The sequence below is a fragment of the Ambystoma mexicanum genome, chromosome 8, assembly GCF_040938575.1.
Source record: "Ambystoma mexicanum isolate Mex_15411 chromosome 8, UKY_AmexF1_1, whole genome shotgun sequence".
Taxonomy (NCBI): Eukaryota; Metazoa; Chordata; class Amphibia; order Caudata; family Ambystomatidae; genus Ambystoma; species Ambystoma mexicanum.
The window spans coordinates 1,482,962,924-1,482,980,508 of NC_090929.1; positions in this window are offsets into that span (position 1 = coordinate 1,482,962,924).

Sequence of the window (17,585 nt, forward strand, 5' to 3'; positions counted from 1 at the left end):
AAATGACGGAGGGCCTTAAATGGACGGAGGGATATATTAGATATCTAAGCGTTCTGGTCTCCAGGAGCAGACAATCTTTATTTTCCGATAATCACGAAGGGGCGCTACAGTCAATTAATGTAAAGCTTGCGATATGGAGGCACCTCCCTATCTCACTACATGGCAGGATAGCAGTGCTAAAAATGACCGTCCTTCCTAAACTACTGTACCTGTTTGTGAATATCCTGATATGGCCAGGCAGGGAATTCTTCTCCAGGCTGCGATCAATGGTGACCACATTTCTCTGGAACGGGAAGACTGCTAGAATGGGATGGGAGAAAATGGTGGAACCATACAGTTCCGGAGGCATAGCAGCCCCGGACTTTGAACTTTATTATTTAGTTGCCCAGGCGCAGTTCGCTAGATATTGGTATGAGACGGCAGAAGAAGCACCGCATGCATGGGTGGAGACACACACAGATTCACCCTCGGATGCAAGATCAATTATCTTCGCCCCACGACATAGAGACGTGTGTGAATACGATCCGGCGAGCTGCACTGTCCAGGCTTGGGGGGAAATATGTCGGAGACTTAAAATTGAAAGGCCCTATAACCCACAGATTCCCTTGTGGAACTTTCCCGGCATTTCTCCCACATTCGACACGTACATGCAGGAAGCATGGGACCCCAATGGGGAAATGGTGGTGTGGGACATGTTCATAGAGGGGAAATGTGTTAACTTAACAGATATTTTAAGGGCACTGGGGAGAGGACCGCTTCGAACACTCCAATATTACCGAATGAGGTCAGCATTGCAGGCTAGATGGCCCCTATTTCCTGATGAGCCACTCTCACACCCTTGTTTACAATTGATCACAACTCAGGGGGGTCTGGGAGTCTCCAAATTATATGCATCGGTGCAGGCCCACACCCCCACGACCAACAATGTGAAAACAAAATGGGAAACAGATTTGCAGGTAGCCATTCCTGATGAGAAATGGGTAAAGTATTGTAGACTCACTAAAAGGGTTTCGCTCAATGCAGGACTGTGCCAGATACAATTTAAAATTCTTAACAGACTGCACTATACACCGGCCACAGTAGCGAGGTTTGTACCAGACTCCTCGAACGAATGCACCAAGTGCGGCACCCCACAAGCAGGGTCTTTTCACATGTACTGGGACTGCCCTGAGCTGCAGCGGTTCTGGGGGTGGTGGGTGGCTGAGTTACTGGCGGAACTCACACAAATATCCCCATTACTGTCTCCACAAAAATACCTGTTTGGTGATATTGGGAAGTGCTCGGAGAGAACTAGGAGACTCTTTAATGTTTCTTGCGCAGTTGCTAAAAAATGCATCCTCCAGGCTTGGAAAAGCCCTACACCTCCGAGCATGAACACCTTTTTACGAGAATTGACGTATGTGAATGAGAACGAGGAACAATATGCACTGACTCAGCCAAGAATGAGCCGACCGAAAGATATCTGGGGCCCGTTCAGGACATACTTATGTGAACTGCCGTCGGACAATGAAGACCCCATGTGAATATGTATCACCTGTGAAAATGCAAAGTGCCACTGTATAATTTTTTCTTGTTATGTTGTTGGAACGAGTTGTGCACCTGACACTACCTCAATAAAAAGATGTTTAAAAAAAAAAAGAAATAGAGGAGTAGAGCATAGAGAGGGCTGTGTCAGGATGTGAGTCAGCAAGGGGTCGAGGGGGGGAAATAAGGTGGCAGCGAAAGCCTCAACTGACACACACTTCATGAGCCGGATGTCCGAGAAGGTAGGTGGCAGTGTTGGGGTAGGCTTGGCCTGAGGGGACGAGAGGGAGAGATGAGAGGAGAGGAGAGGAGGGAGTGATTGCTCCAGGAGAGAGAAGTGGTCAGAGGGATGGAGAGGCGAGGTCAGAGGAGATAAAGACATCAAGTGTATGCCCTGCAGAGTGAGTCGGCCCAGAAGGGAGGATTGAAAGAGAGAGGGAATCACGGAAGAGTACCGAGGAGGAACAAGGAGAGTCAAGATGGATATTGAGGTCACCAAGAAGAAGGAGTTGAGTGCTGGAGGCCTGGAGAGAGGAGGAGAGGTCCGCCCATTCAGAGAGAAATTAGGTGATCTGACCAGGAGGCTGGTAGATAGTAGCCACAGTAAGATAGTGGCTAGGGGAGAGAGAAAGCCTGCAGACAAGGCATTTGAGGTTCATAGACATAATTTCGAATACAAAATATTCGAAAGTCAAAAAGTCGAAAAAAAAACGTCGAAAAAAAAAATGTCGAATTTATTTTTAATGACGGTTTTTTTTCGAAATGGGGGGTTCCCCCCCAACACCCCTTTTTTTTATTTTTACCTATTTTTTTCACAGAAACTAGAGCCCAAAAAAAAATATCGAAAAAAAAACAATTCGACATTTTTTTTTTCGACATTTTTGATTCGACTTTTTTGACTTTCGAAATTATGTTTTCGAAATTATGACTGGACACCGGCATTTGAACAGGGAGTGTGTCTGCATGGGAATAATAAAGGCCAGAATCCACTCAGGAAAGATCAGGGCTACACCCCCTTTGGCCCAGGTACATCTGGGTGCGTATAGGATCTTGTAGCCATCAGGGAGGAGAGTGTCAAAGCTCATGACAGAGCTGGCTGTGAAACATGTCTCGGTAAGACTGAGGATATCAAGATCAAGTTCTTCCAGGAGGTGGCAGATGTCAGAGGAGTGTTTGACAGCAGAGCAAAAGTTGAGTGTGGCAAGATGAAGAAGGTTGCAAGCTTTAAAGGTCTTCTGGGGAGGGGTACAAATCAGAGGTACGCCCTGCGGAGGTGAAGATTGAACCTGAGGTGGGGTAGAAGAGGAGGGAGGAGATGGCAGGGTAGCCAAGGGGAGGAGGCGGGGGGACAGCAGGAGAAGAGAGGAAATTGATGAGGCGAGGGAAGCACCTACAAAAGAGGAGGAGATTGGCCGAGTGCCTTGGACCAGGACGGTGCCATTAAGGTAGACATTAATGATGACTTTAGAGGAGTCGAAGGGGGCCATGAAAGCTTCCCAGTGAGTGCCACCATTAATGGGAGAGGAGGAGACAGGACAGAGCACGGAGATCATGTGAAAATTCCATAGATCTGGTGAAGGAACGACAAAGAGGATGTCAGTGAGAGTCCGTCTGGAGGAAGCATTGGAATAGGTGTCAGCGATAAGTAGACCAGGGTTGGAGGCCAAGATATCCTTTTTGAACTTCTTCCTACCAGACTTAGTGAGAAGGGAGGGAGAGTCAAAACAAAAGCAATTGGAGAAGATAGGTGAAACATAAAGTGCCATTGGTGTGGTAGCGTGAAAGAGGGGGGAGCAAAAAGGGTGGTTGGAAAGCAGGTAAGAGTGGAACAAGAGGACAGTGAAATTGCTGGGCCTGCAAGTTACAGGGAGGCACAAAACAAGCAAAGTGCAGAGCAAGTTAGCAAAACACAGCAAGATTTGACTATTAACCCAAAAGCAAAACACAGCAAGATTTGAAAGTTACAATTTGGGTGCAGATGCTAGCAACAGGTGTTAAAAATGCAATGCTGTTCAGAATGTAAACAGGCAGAGAAGGACAGTAGAAGTCAAAAGAGGGTCGTAATGATTCCAGAAGGATAGAACTAACCCATAATTAAAGAGCAGTCAATGTCATGGTAGTCTAGATTTCAAAGAAGAGTGAGCTAGCAGCATCATGGAGGTTCATGTGCTAGGGTGAAGGAAACACCCAGAGTAGCGTTCTGGTAGCTGACAGGGAGCAGACAGGGGCCTTTGCTGTGGGGCTTAGATGTTAGAGGCTGGCTCCTGCCTGGTGGTTTCTGCGATAGGCTTAGAAGCCAAGAGCAACCAATGTGAGGTGAAGCAGGGCCAGGCCAAGTCTGCAAGTAAGGCGAGGAAAAGTGAGGTCTTGTTCAAAGGCTAAATGGCAATGAGACCGGGCTGCAGATTGCCCAGTTCGAATGGCAAAGCAAGTGAACTATGCGCAAATGGAGGAGAACACTGCTTGCTCTGTGTAATCCTCTGCGAGCATAATAAAAATCAGTTTAAATCAGATTTCTTCTTTTTTTGCGCAAAAAAAGATGCCACGCAGACCAGCGCTGCACAGATGGCACCAGGCTTACCCCAGTAAGCTGTAAAGGTGGATGCAGTGAGATGTGGCAAATGGGAATGCCTCGCTCATCGTCTTCTGTAGCTGGATGCAGGAAAGAGACAAGAATGAAGATCTCATCCTCACACTCAATAAACATCTGTTTTACTACATAGGGGCAGATTCACAAATATGTTACCAGGCGCTGCTCTTGGAAGGGTCAATTCCATTTACAATGAAGATACCAGTAGTGCGCTGACTTACCACAGGCTTACTCTTCTCGTTCAAACAGTAAGTCAGAGTAAACCTTTATCTTCTTTGTGAATCAGTCCCATTGATTTGATAAGCAGAATACTGGGTTGTTTCTATCAGAACTACAAGCTGAAGCTGGGGCATGCATTTGTATTGGATAATCTAAAATTATTTTTAGACATTGTAATGCAATTCCATCCCTGACAATCAGGGTCATCAAGTATGTGAGAAAGTATATGCAATGTCAGGAAAGGATAACTAAAGAGATGGCAGAACAGGTGTGTTACTTTGTCCTGCATCATGTGTGTTGTACTAAATGTTTGAGGGAAGCCTCTCAACCCTGCTTACGCCGTCATAGTACAATTCCCTATTCTAGGTTCAGACCTGATTGATTTATCACGTCAGCAGTTAACAACTCTTTCACTACGTGAGTGATTCTGGATTCACTTAAACATGCTTTAGTGATCCCCTTGCTTAAAAAGCCTTCTCTCGACCCTGAAATAATGGCCAATTATCATCCCATTTCACTCCTACTTTTCCTAATGAAGGTTATGGAGGCACTTGTATCGCCACTACTATCCACATTCTTGGAATCCACACAGTTTCTTGACGCCTTTCAATCTGGCTTCCGTCCTGGTAGAGGGACCGAGTCTGTTCTTAACTCAGTGATGGATGACCTCAACACTAAGAAGAATATATTTAATGAGAGAATTGCAAAGTCCAAGTCTAACACCAAGGAGCTCTTTACCATTCTCCGGGAAATGGAATCCCCTATCCTGCCGACAGACAAAGCCCCCAAGGACAAACCATGGTGTACAGCAATACAAAGTGCATTTTCCAACACAATCTCAACACTTCAACTTGAAATAGCCAAAAAAAGAGAGGGCGCTAGAGGGCCATCCAAGATGGCCGCTTAGGTCAGAGCTCCCTCGCAGCCCCGCATCAATCCTGGCTAATCCTACGGATCCGAGCGCCACTGCCCCCCTATTTCCCGGTACATGAACTCCCGAAGTCCCCGGCGGCGCCACCTCGAAGTTTCGAGCGAAATCGGAGCTCTCAACCCGAGACGCGGCCCGAGAGGCCCGGCTGCCGTGACTCGCGGGGCGACCACTAGGCCCCGTGCTCCACAGGCTGAGCCTCCCCACTGCAGACTCTGACGCACCCCCCCCCCCCCGGGCCGCCCACGAGACGGGGGGCCAATATCCTGGCAAGGAGTCGACAGCGGCCAGAGAGAACCGGCGAGAGCCATCGCCGGAGCGGAAGAGTCGGACGTGAGACAGGCTCCTGCGGATCCGGCACCCAGCTGCACAACAAGAACCGCCCACACCCACCGGGCGGAGACCAGGCGGCGTCGGCCAGAGGGGTCGGCCCGGGGCCCTGGCAGGTAAGGAGCGGTGGGGTAACAGCGTTGTCCCCCCCCCTTCTTCCGCCTCTGGGACCGGGTGACCGCCGTACCAGCAGCGGCAGAGCCGACCAAGCGGCACCTCCCAACTCACGGACGACCTGAACCCCTCTGTCGTAAACTATCACACTGCCCTATACTCCGAGCCCCCGGAACCAAGAGGAGCCAGCAGAAAACCACTGTAAATATCTCTCGTCAAGGGCCAGCGCAGCATCTAAACAGCCAACCCCCCGGCTCACAGCGTACATCCTATATCAGCCTCCCACGGAATTCCGCCAGGAGGGCCGCGCTATCAGTGCAACCCGACGGCTGCCTCGACCTCACCACCGGCAGCCAAGATGGGGAAAAGCGACAAATCGCAGAGGAAGCTAAACTTTGAGAGCGGTCTGACCCCCAGAACCCCCCACCAACCCGAGGCCCTGGCGGCACCGTCGGAATGCCCCCACCAGGAGGGAACGACAGAAAACCCCTTTGAAATTAAAGAAATCCTCCTCGACCTAAAAGCAGGGATCGGCAGCATGAGTAACAAAATGGACGGCCTCGCGTCCAAAGTCGATCTGATGCAACACCGCATGGACTCCCAGGCCGAACGCCTAACCGAGGTGGAGCAGAGGGTGTCAAATCTCGACGACAGCTCGGAAACCCTTACAAACAGAGTACTACAGCTGGAATCACAAATGAAACTAACAGCCGCCAAGTGCGAGGACCTCGAAGGTCGGTCGAGGAGGAATAACCTCCGGATAGTCGGGGTGAGAGAACATCAAATGCAGGGGAAAATGGAAGACTTCGTGGAAACCTTATGCATTACGTTGTTCGGCCGCGAGGCCCTTTCTCGCTTATTCATAATCGAGAGAGCCCACAGGATTCCTGCAACAAGACCAGCACCAGGGGCCCCTCCGAGACCCATTATAGCGAAGCTGCTGAACTACAGAGACCGTGATTCCCTTCTCCGGCTCGCCAGGGAGAAAGGCGATCTGAGTCATGATGGAGACAAAATCCATTTTTACCCCGATTTCTCCCCGGCAGTCCAAACACAAAGGAGAACATTTACAAGCATTAAACAGAGGCTCCGCGACAGCCAACTGCCATATTCTATGCTCTACCCAGCACGCTTAAGAGTCCAGCACGAGGGAAGGGTCCACTTTTTCCAAACCCCAGAGGAGGCAAATCTGTTCCTCGACCGCCTGGGACTCCCGGATCAGAATCAAGCTCGCCCCAGACCGCAAAGGGATAGAATCCCCAGGAACCCTCCTTAAACGGGTGGATGCAGTGGAGCACAAGACCCGACACAGCTGAACTGAGTGGGCCGGATCAAATACAGCGGCATAAGTCGGGGCTGGGACACTTGGGAGGCCCCAGGCACCCCCAGCGCAGCTACCGTTAAGTTATCGTTAGCCTGAGTGGGGTCTGCCTGCCGAGGAGTGATTCCTGCATACCGGCATGGCGACTCCTAAGGCCGAGTTTGTTCTGGGTGGGGTAAGTTGGAACCTCCCGGTGAGCATGTTCGTGGTTGCCCACCCTTGGGAGAACTACGTTATGGGCCAGTTGGGGATTGCCCGAAGTTCGAGTATAGCAAAGTTGATAGAGAAATCCAGCGCCGTCAATTCCTGTTCGTCCCGCACGCTGCCTGCCCCCTACCAGACGCCGCCCTCTCCGTTGCACTGTGACCCCCAGCCGCTACACACAGACCCGGTCAGCGGCTCTCGCTCAACCAGAACGCAGCTGCCCGTTGACTTGGACATGGGTCCTGAAATAAATGCAAAGCCGCCCCGTTCAACGTCCTAACATGGAACATCAGAGGGGGTAACATCCCAGCTAAATCTAGGAAAATCCTACACTATCTCAGACGACATGAGGTAGACGTGGCAATGATTCAAGAGACACATTTCACACCAACGAGTGGCCGCCAGTGGGCCAAAAGCTGGGGCTGTCACAGATACTTCTCGTCTTACTCCACATACTCGAGGGGCGTTGCAATCCTCATACACAGGCGGCTCAGCTTCCGGCTACTACACACTGCAAGAGACGAGGAAGGCAGAGCACTTCTGGTGAATGGCATCATCGCCGGTCAGAAAGTGACCTTTGTCAACTCATATGCCCCGAATGTGGATGGCCATAACAACTTCAGCTGGGTGATGACACAGCTCTCCGCGCTTGGCCCCACCACGGTCGTGTGGGGCGGAGACATGAACACAGTTATGGTCCCTGCGAGGGACAGATCATCAGCTACACATCAACCAACTTCGAAAGCTGCTAATCAAATAATGGAAATCTGCAAGGCATTTGACCTACACGACACATGGCGAATCTCCAATGGCGAAAGGCGTGAATACACCTTTCACTCTACAGTCCATAACACAAGCTCCCGAATCGACTATTTTTTCACCTCAACCAACAGCACTCTGATATGTGGCCAGTGCCTCATCCACCCGAGAACACTCTCAGACCACTCACCAATCTTCCTCAAGCTTCAGCCAGCCAGCCCCACCCCGCCGCTACAATGCTGGCGCTTCAAGCAGGGATCACTACAGGACGAGGTTTTTGCCTCAGAATTAAGAGAAGAGATAGACGTGTTTTTACAAGCTAACCTGGGCTCAGTCCCTTCAGCAAGCATGATTTGGGAATCCTTTAAATGTTTTATCAGAGGTGTCTGCCTCGCCAAAGAAAACGGCATTCTCAAACTCATCAGGGGCGAGCTTGCAAGCTGTGAAAAAAAACTAAAACAGCTCGAAACCCAGAACGTGAACAACGATGACCCTGTAGCTGCAGCGACATTGAGGACAGAATTGCAGAAATTCAACGACACGGCGGAGCGCGAGGCGAAATTTCTCCAACGCCCCAACCAAATCCGCCAATATGGCGAGGGCCAGAAACCAGGTGCCTTACTGGCAAATCTAATCAAAGCTGACAACAAACAGTCCCAAATCGAAGAGATCAGAACCAGCCAAGGGGTAGTGGTCCACACTGAAGAAGAGATAGCGGAGGAATTCGGCACATTCTACCAAGACCTTTACAGTACCAAGCTGCCGAAAGACTTGCACCTCCCCCTGGAATATCTGGAAGGCACTGAGCTCTACTGGGTCGAACATCACCTACGGGAACCCCTGAACGAGCTAATCTCACAAGAAGAGATCAAAGAAACCATAAAGGCACTACCGCCCTCCAAAGCTCCAGGCCCGGATGGTCTAACGGGAGAATTCTATAAGGCCTTTGCAGAACCCCTGGCTCCACTGCTGGCAGCAGTGTATGAGGAAGCGCTGGAGCTTGGAACCCTACCTCCATCTTCCCGTGTGGCCAACGTTGTCCTTTTGCACAAATCAGGAAAGCCCCCAGACAATTGTGCATCTTATCGCCCGATTTCCCTGCTCAACCTGGACAATAAAATCCTTGCTAAGACTCTGGCGAATAGACTGATGCCCCTGATGCCCGCCCTAGTGCTAGCTGACCAAGCTGGTTTCATACCCGGCCGCAATACGACCTTCGGCATCCGGAGAATGTTTGGAATCATAGAAGCACTAGACCCCACGGACCAGGCAATAGCGGTCCTACTTGATGCAGAAAAAGCATTTGACTCCGTGGAGTGGCCGTTCATGTTCATGGTCCTCACTAGAATGGGGCTGGGAGCCCGCTTTATCAAACTGGTTTCTCTCCTGTACACCAACCCACAGGCCACCATCATAGTGGGCAAAGCAAAATCAGCAGCAATAAACCTACAGCGCGGCACGAGGCAAGGATGCCCCCTGTCGGCGCTAATCTTCGCTCTGGTAATGGAGCCACTAGCTTCCAACCTGCGGGAACTTCGCCAACAAATGGGGCTCACTATCGGCCCACACAAACTTATTGTATCCCTATATGCCGACGACGTTGCACTATTTATAAGAGATCCTGAGGCCAACCTGAACCCGGTCATGCGGAAGTCATCAAATTCGGGGCTTCCTCCGGACTGAAAATCAATCACTCAAAATCAGTCGTCTTCCCACTGACTGGGGACACGAGGCAATTCACTGACGACTTCGGACTTGAGTGGAAATCCTCGAGGGTACGATATCTTGGCATCCAACTGTCACTGGACCCACTGGAAGTATTCCGAGACAACTATGAAGAGGTGTTAAAGTCTCTACAAGACAAGATCGCACGCTGGAAGACGCTCCCACTGACACTCTGGGGCAGGACCTCTCTAGTCAAAATGGTAATGCTGCCAAAACTGCTGTATCTCTTCAACAATATCCCGCTGTTACTGTCACAATCCTTCCTGAAAAAGCTGAAAACCCTGGTTCTGGATCTACTGTGGGCTGGGAAGCCGGCCAGAGTGGCATACACAACGCTGACACTCCCCGTGTCTAGCGGTGGTCTGGCTCTACCAGACATGGAAAAATACTTCTGGGCAGCCCAAGCTCAGTTCCTTAGCCACTGGTACGCAAAGCAAATGGTTCGCCCCCATGTACAGGTCGAGAGGGCCTTGGCAACGCCCAACTTCTTGACCGCTGTGGTGTTTGGTCGGCTCCCCGTCCCCAAGAGCACAATGAACGTAATGCTTACAACATACAAGGTTTGGAAGTTGCTGGCTAACAAACTGGGGATACAGTCAAGATACTCCCCCCTCTTGCCAGTCAAGTATATTCCTGGAATCCCCTTAACATCGGAGAGTGTGTTTCACCAGTGGGTCGACAAACTGCAGATACGATCCCTCGGAGACCTATTCACAGAGGAGGGCTTTCTGACCCCTGAACAGGCCAAACAGAAAGGGGGTAACTCGGCCCTAGACGTGTTCCTCTACTTCCGGACCCGATACACTCTGCAGACCCACCTGCCTGGTTTCCCGAGGCAACCACCGACTTGGCAACTACTACATGATGTCATTCAAGCTCAGGGAGAGGGCAGGTTGGTGTTGCTAATCTACAAAGCGCTGACCACCGGATCACCCAACGTGAATGCAAGAGCGAAAACGAGATGGGAACGGGCACTATCCACAAGTATATCGGAGGCCGACTGGAGTCACATTCTGAAGCAAACTCAGAAAATTTCACTTAACACCCGGCTCAAGCTTATTCATTTTCACTTCCTCCACCAAACCTACTATACGCCGGAAAAAGCTAACAAGCACCATCCCGAAGCCCAGGCAGAGTGCAGAAGATGCGGGACTCTATCAGCGAACTTTGTGCACCTCGCATGGGAATGCCCGGAGGTAGCCCCATTCTGGAACCGTGTGTTGGACACGACATCCGCAATTGTCAGTGAAACGATACAACCCCGATGCACAGCAGCGATGTTGGGGATGACGAGGTTGCTGCCCATGCCGTCAAGGAAGCTGACCGGACTCCTACTAACACTAGCTCGCAGAAGAGTCGCCATGGCGTGGGGCCGCGGCCCGCCACCATCGTACACTGCATGGCGGAAAGATGTGCTTTACTGCCAGGACACAGAAACTGATTTCATAAAATGCTTACCACTTCACGCTCGCCCGCCCGACATATGGGGCCCGCTAATATCCTTTCTAATAAGGGAGGCCGACACCACCTCCTCAGTGGATCCGTTGGTCACTGGGAACACACCCTGATACAGTTTTAACTCAGACTCTTGAGATCTTCCACTGGTTCACCAGAGGGGCGAATTGACGCAAGAGCGGGACGATATGGGGATGCAGCGGGGGCGGAGGGGGGAGTCGCAAAGGGAGGCGGGGAAGTCGGGGCACTGGTTGAAGGCGTAAAGTTAAAGCCACCCTAATGTGGGTGAGTAGTTGTTTGTTGTGTCGAAAGACCAAAAATAAAGGTTTTAAAAAAAAAGAAATAGCCAAAAAAAAAGGCCTCACTGACTCCCTTAGAGCAGCAAACCCCTCTACAGACAGGGAACCCCACGACTCTTCCTTTCAGTTTTAATGAAATTTCTATCCTCGAAACAGAGAAAATCATACTTTCCATAAAACCCTCAAACTGTAAGGGCGACAGCTGCCCCGCTCAAATCATAAAGGATGCGGCCAGAGACCTAGCTCCATTTGTTACTAAGCTTATCAACGCCTCCGTCAGAACAAATTCAGTGCCTAACAATTTGAAAGAATCCTGGGTCCTCCCCCTGCTTAAAAAACAAACTCTAGACACCGCCATCCCCACCAACTACAGACCCATCACTACGGTGCCCTTCCTTCTCAAAATCATCGACAGAGTAGCCTATACTCAAATACAGAAATATCCAGAAGCAAATCAATTACTAGGATCACGACAATCTGGCTTCCGCCCCCTTCACGGTACTGAAACAGCCCTGCTAGACCTCAAGACTCAAATTGATGAACTGAAGGACAATGGGAAAACGCCTATGCTACTCCTCCTGGACCTCTCTGCAGCTTTCGACCTAGTAGACTGTCATGATTCCTGCCCCTCATGTCCCCAGCCCTCCAAGATGTCAGGCTGGAGCCAGGCCACAATCACCTACATGGCCCTCAAGGGCCTCTCCATCCCTCCAAAGACCCACTTGGAGTCAGACTTGGTGGTTGTGGCATCAGACTCACTCACTCCCATAGGATAACATTGAGGATTGGACTTGTAGTGCATTGATGGGGACAAGATGGATGCCCCCACATATTTCGGTTCCCAGAACTGCATGTGCAGTCTAGTCTTTTGGGTGTGGTTCAGCCCAGAGATACCTGGGATACCCAGAGACTATTTAAGCCACGCCCAGGCTGAGAAACATGCTTTGTGTTTTCTGCACCTGCAGCGTGACACTCACCGTGTTCGGATCGGCCTCCCGTAGGCCTGCATCTTTCTTCTGTGCTCAGCTCCTGCAAGAACAAGAACACCGTTAGGAACAGCCTTACCTTGCGGCGCTTCTGCCCATCATTCATCGCTTCTTCTGTTCTGCTGGCATCTTCGGCGGTGTCATTCCCATCCCGACACGCCGCTTCCTAAGGAAAAGGGAAAAGAACAGAAAAGAGGCATTAGTAAGCATTCAGCAAATCTTCGCTTATTTTTAAAGACTGTTCGAGCTTCAAACGCTTACCTGAATCCCAGCCGCTCTGGGGCAACTCCGTCTCTGGAACTTCTCATCCATTGGCAAGAGGGAAAAGACAATCCAGGTTAGCGTGGAAACATCTAGAGGCGCCGCATACCACGCTTACTCACTGCATTTCTTCTTCATAACCGGCATCCACGCTGAAAACGTCGCGGCACCTAAAAAACACAGAAAAATAACTCAGTTCAATACAAATACGAAAAGGTTGCATCACGCATCGCGCTCCCACTCACCTTCAGCGCTACTCATCTCAGCAGCACGTCGCCATCCCCGGATGCCAGCCATCATCTAAGGAAGGAAAGGAACGAAGTTAGAGAACTTTTCAAGAGACTCATTATACTTACCTGTCGGACTCTTGCCAGTGAAGTAACTAGGCAGCAACGAGCCTGCATCAATCAACGCGCCCCTGCGCTGAAAGCAGGATGGAGAACACACTTTCCAAGAAAACAAGGTGAGCTGTGGATCAAAGGAAAGACTTGGACCCCGGGGAAGAAGGGGTTCAAGCACACAGAGACAATAGGGAGTTAAATTCTATCAATCCTGTGTTTCAGGCCCAGCCTCCAGTCGACTAGACTCCAGGGAAGGGTTTGAGGTTGTAAAAGGTCAGAACAGGCTGAGTGACATCCCCGTGGATACCAGGTGAGCGTTACATAGACCATGCAGTATCACGTAACCACCTCTGGTCGGTGGCTCACTTTTCAGGAGAGGCTATAGCCTGGGTCCAATCCTTCCTGGCAAACCGTACAATGAGAGTCTTCTCTCCCTCAGCCTCTGCCGACCCTATTCATATATCGTGTGGAGTACCTCAAGGATCTTGCGTCCCCCCACCATGTATAACATCTTTACAAAGCCATTGTTTGACAAGTTGGATAGACTGGGTATCACCTATACAAATTACGCTGATGACACCCAGATCCTTATCCCTCTCTCAGGTAATTTTACGGATGATACGGCTTTAGTAAACAGGATATACCTCCTCATTCAGGCATGGATGGCATCCCATGGCCTCTGCCTGAATGACGACAAAACAGAGATACTGATCCTAGGATCGGAAACTAATATCAAGAAACTTAATCCCAGCTACAGCTCCTTTAATATTGATAACAATACTATTAAGGTGATGCCGGCTGTTAAGACTCTAGGTATTTATCTTGACTCTACTCTGACATTTAAGAAACAGAACAAGTGAACTCACTTGCATCTACCACAGCCTACACATGTAAGCTTATCCGGGCCTGCAGACCGTTCCTGTCCACCACAAGCTGTATTACCTTGGCCAATGCCCTCATAATGTATAGATTAGACTATTGTAATGCCATGTACTCAGGCGCTAATAAATATGTCACGGATAAATTGCAAAGACTGCAAAATAACGCACTAAGAGCAGCACTGAACATCCCCCTTAGAGAACCTCTCTCTAAATTTAGGCAAAACATCCGCTGGTTAAAAATAACTGACAGAATCCTTGTGGAAACCGCTTCACTTACCTCCAAATGCTTGAACAAACTAGCACCACCCTACTTGACCAATAGGATAAACAGGGGAACCTCTACTCTCCCAACAAGAACTTCCAATGCTCACACCCTTGAGATCTCTAGATTTAAACGTACTACAGCTGGGGGCACTAGCTTCCCAGTCAAGGCAACACAGTCACGGAACGCATGCCCTACTGACCTCCGTATAGAGCAACCATACCCTACATTTAGATGCAAGGTACTCAAATGGATTCGAACAAATGACCTCTAACCTGACTACCTGCTGAACTACTTTATTGTATCCTCCTTGAGCTTACCCAATAATTCTGCAACATGACTAGCCTATTGTCTGACCACTACACTGTAACCAGTAGTGCAGAAACCATATATTACCTGTATGTTATGTGTATGTATATGTATTTATCTGATTCTCCTTTGTAACCAAGCTCAAGTTATCTTGTCCTTTCTGCGCCCAGCTATCCATGGATTTGGCGCGCACTATCAAATAAATAAACAAACAAACAAACCCTATGCGTCTTGTCGATCAGGACCGTGTTGGAACAGTCCTGATTTTAAATCTCTCGGCTGCGTTCGACACCGTCGATCACTCTTCTTATTTCACAGCTCTCTGAGGCCTGAATCTCTGGTCAAGTCCTCAAATGGTTCATAGCCTTTCTTACTAATCGCTCACATTCAGTATCGCTTCCTCCTTTCTGCTCTGCTCCTGTTTTCCTCTCTTGTGGTGTCCCTCAGGGTTCGGCATTTTCCACTATTCTGTTCAACATCTATATAAGATATCTGCTGTTCCTTATCGAGTCTCATGGGTTCCGTTTCTATTCACATGCGGATGATACCCAGCTACTGGTCCGTCTTGACCTAACCAAACTTGAAACAGCCTACAGATTAAAAAAGTGTCTGGAGGAACTTGGTCTATGGATGACGCTGAATTGGCTCAAGCTAAACGGCACAAAAACTGAAGTCTTGGTTGTGGGTACTTCTACCCCTCATGTGTTCAGGATGGCGACTTCTGGACCCCGTCATTGGACCCACTTCCTATACCCGTCTCATCAGTTAGGAACCTTGGAGTTCATTTCTTGGCTACCTTGACTATGGATGAGCAAGTCGGAGCAGTTTGCAAATCAGGTCATTTCAATCTTAGGCTTCTTCGAAAGGTCCTCCCCTTCATCCCCTCTGCCAGTCAGGCCCCGGTTGTGGCTGCCTTCGTCCTTAGCGTCCTTGACTACTGCAACTCACTTTATCTGGCGCAACCTGCCTACCTGATTGGCCGGCTGCAGCTGCTTCAAAACGCTGCAGCCCGTTCCATCATCCACCCTCTTTATGGAGTCCACATGACCCAAGTACTGCGACAACTTCACTGGCTCCCTGTTGCTCAGCGTATTCTGTTTAAGTCTATGTGCATAGTACATTGGGCGTTTTATGGATCTGGAGCAGAATATCTGCAAAGTAAATTCGCTCCATATCAGCCCTCCCGCACCCTCTGTTCTCTTACCACCCGGCAGTTGGTTGTACCTTATTTTAAGCTGGCCCGTAAGGGTGGACGTACTTTCTCTGTCGCTGCTGCTAGAATGTGGAATGACCTTCCCCTTCCGTTACGCGACACCACCAATCATCTTGCTTTTCGTCGAGGAATAAAAACCCTGCTTTTCTAGCTGCAATCCTTTCTGCCCGCCTCCTCAGCGCCAAGATGCCCCCGGGTGTACATGCGCTTTAGATGTTTTGTTAACATAACATAACATCAGATGCCTCACCTGGATTGATTTGTATTAAATTTGAGGTCTTGTTTTCTGAATCCTCTGTGAATAGAGTAAGGAACCCATGGTGGCAACAGTAAAGAGGCACAAGTGATCACATTTCAAGGGTGTTTATTAAACTGTATGCAGGTTGAAAAAACACCTAATCTAAACCTAAATCTAACATGGGAGCCAGCGTCAACCATCAAATGAAAATAAGGCAGTCCTAGTGACGTAGTGTCAAATAAAAAGGGCCTATACTAAGAAACCTATTGCCAAACCTTACAACTAATACCAAAAAGAGTATGGGATACTTCTCAAGAAAAGAAAGAAGTGTTCACAAATAATATGTCAGGATGTGGTAGCCTGGGACTCCCATACCCACGGTTTGAGCATGGGGTAAGGCGGGATCTTGGAGCAGAGTACACTCTCGAGCTTCCCCAGCACGAGACGATAGTTCTACTTGCAGCTATCAGGACCATTGATGGCCAATTCTCATTTCTCTTGAAAGTCTCTTTCCTACGAGGGTCTGACGTATTCTAATAATAAAACAAAAAAGTTTCTTCACCAAAATGAAAGTTTGTTTCTTGGTTTCGCTTAGGGTTAGGTTTCTTCACCCCTGGGTCCCCCTCTTCTGGGCGCTGTCCCCTGTTCCTATTGGTGTTTGGTGATAGCTTTTCACCCCCTGCATCTCCCTCTTCCAGGATTGGATCCCAAAACAGTTCCTATTAATATCAAGGCCTTTGGTGATTGTGCTTTCCTGGTCCCGAGGGCCTGATAGGTCTACCAAGAAAAACAACAAAGAAACATAAAGTTCTGCTTCACGTATTTCTTGGGTGATGGCTTCACCCCTGGGTCCCCCCTCTTCCGGGCAGAGGTCCCACTTTATTTTTCAGCCTCTCTCCTCTGGGTTCACTATGGCTTTTCTCGTGTGGAGGTTCACCCCTGGTTCCCCCCCTTCTGGACGCTGACCCTTCTCTTTCAGCCTCCCTTCACCGGGTTCACTATTGCTTTTCCTTCCTTCACAAATCTTAATGTCTTTTTAAACAGTTTCAATGGACTTCCCCCGATCGGGTTCACTCTTGTCAATACACTGCTTCTTGGGACTTAAGAGTTTGCCCCCTTCTCGTCAGCATCCCTTGTCCGGGTTCACTGTTGCCAACTTCACCTTCGCATTTACTTTCACTGTTCACGGGATTCACTTCCCTTGCTTTCTTTATAGTTGTTAGGTCAAAGGCTTTCGGCTGTACGGGGACTTTGCTTGACCACCTGTAAGACCACTTCAATCTATCTTGGCAGCTCTCCCATGGCCTCCTGGTGTCTGTAGTTTTACTCAGATGGGGATCGACCACAGTTTCTTGGAGAAGCATCTACCAGGTGCCAGTCCCCTTCTGCAGCTTGTCTCCCCTTTACAATTTTACAGTTCTTTGAACTTCTCTCACTTTGCAACTTTCATTCACCACAGCCCGGTTCTTCTGTTCTCTCCCCTCGGCTCACCGGCTGTGATTAACCACCTGGCTTTACTCTTAACTGGAGTCAAGGCCGGTACCACGGTAGCAGAAGTCTCCTTTGCTTTGGCTTATTAGCGTTGATACGCTGCGTGTACCGTCGACATCTGCTGCAACACTCTTG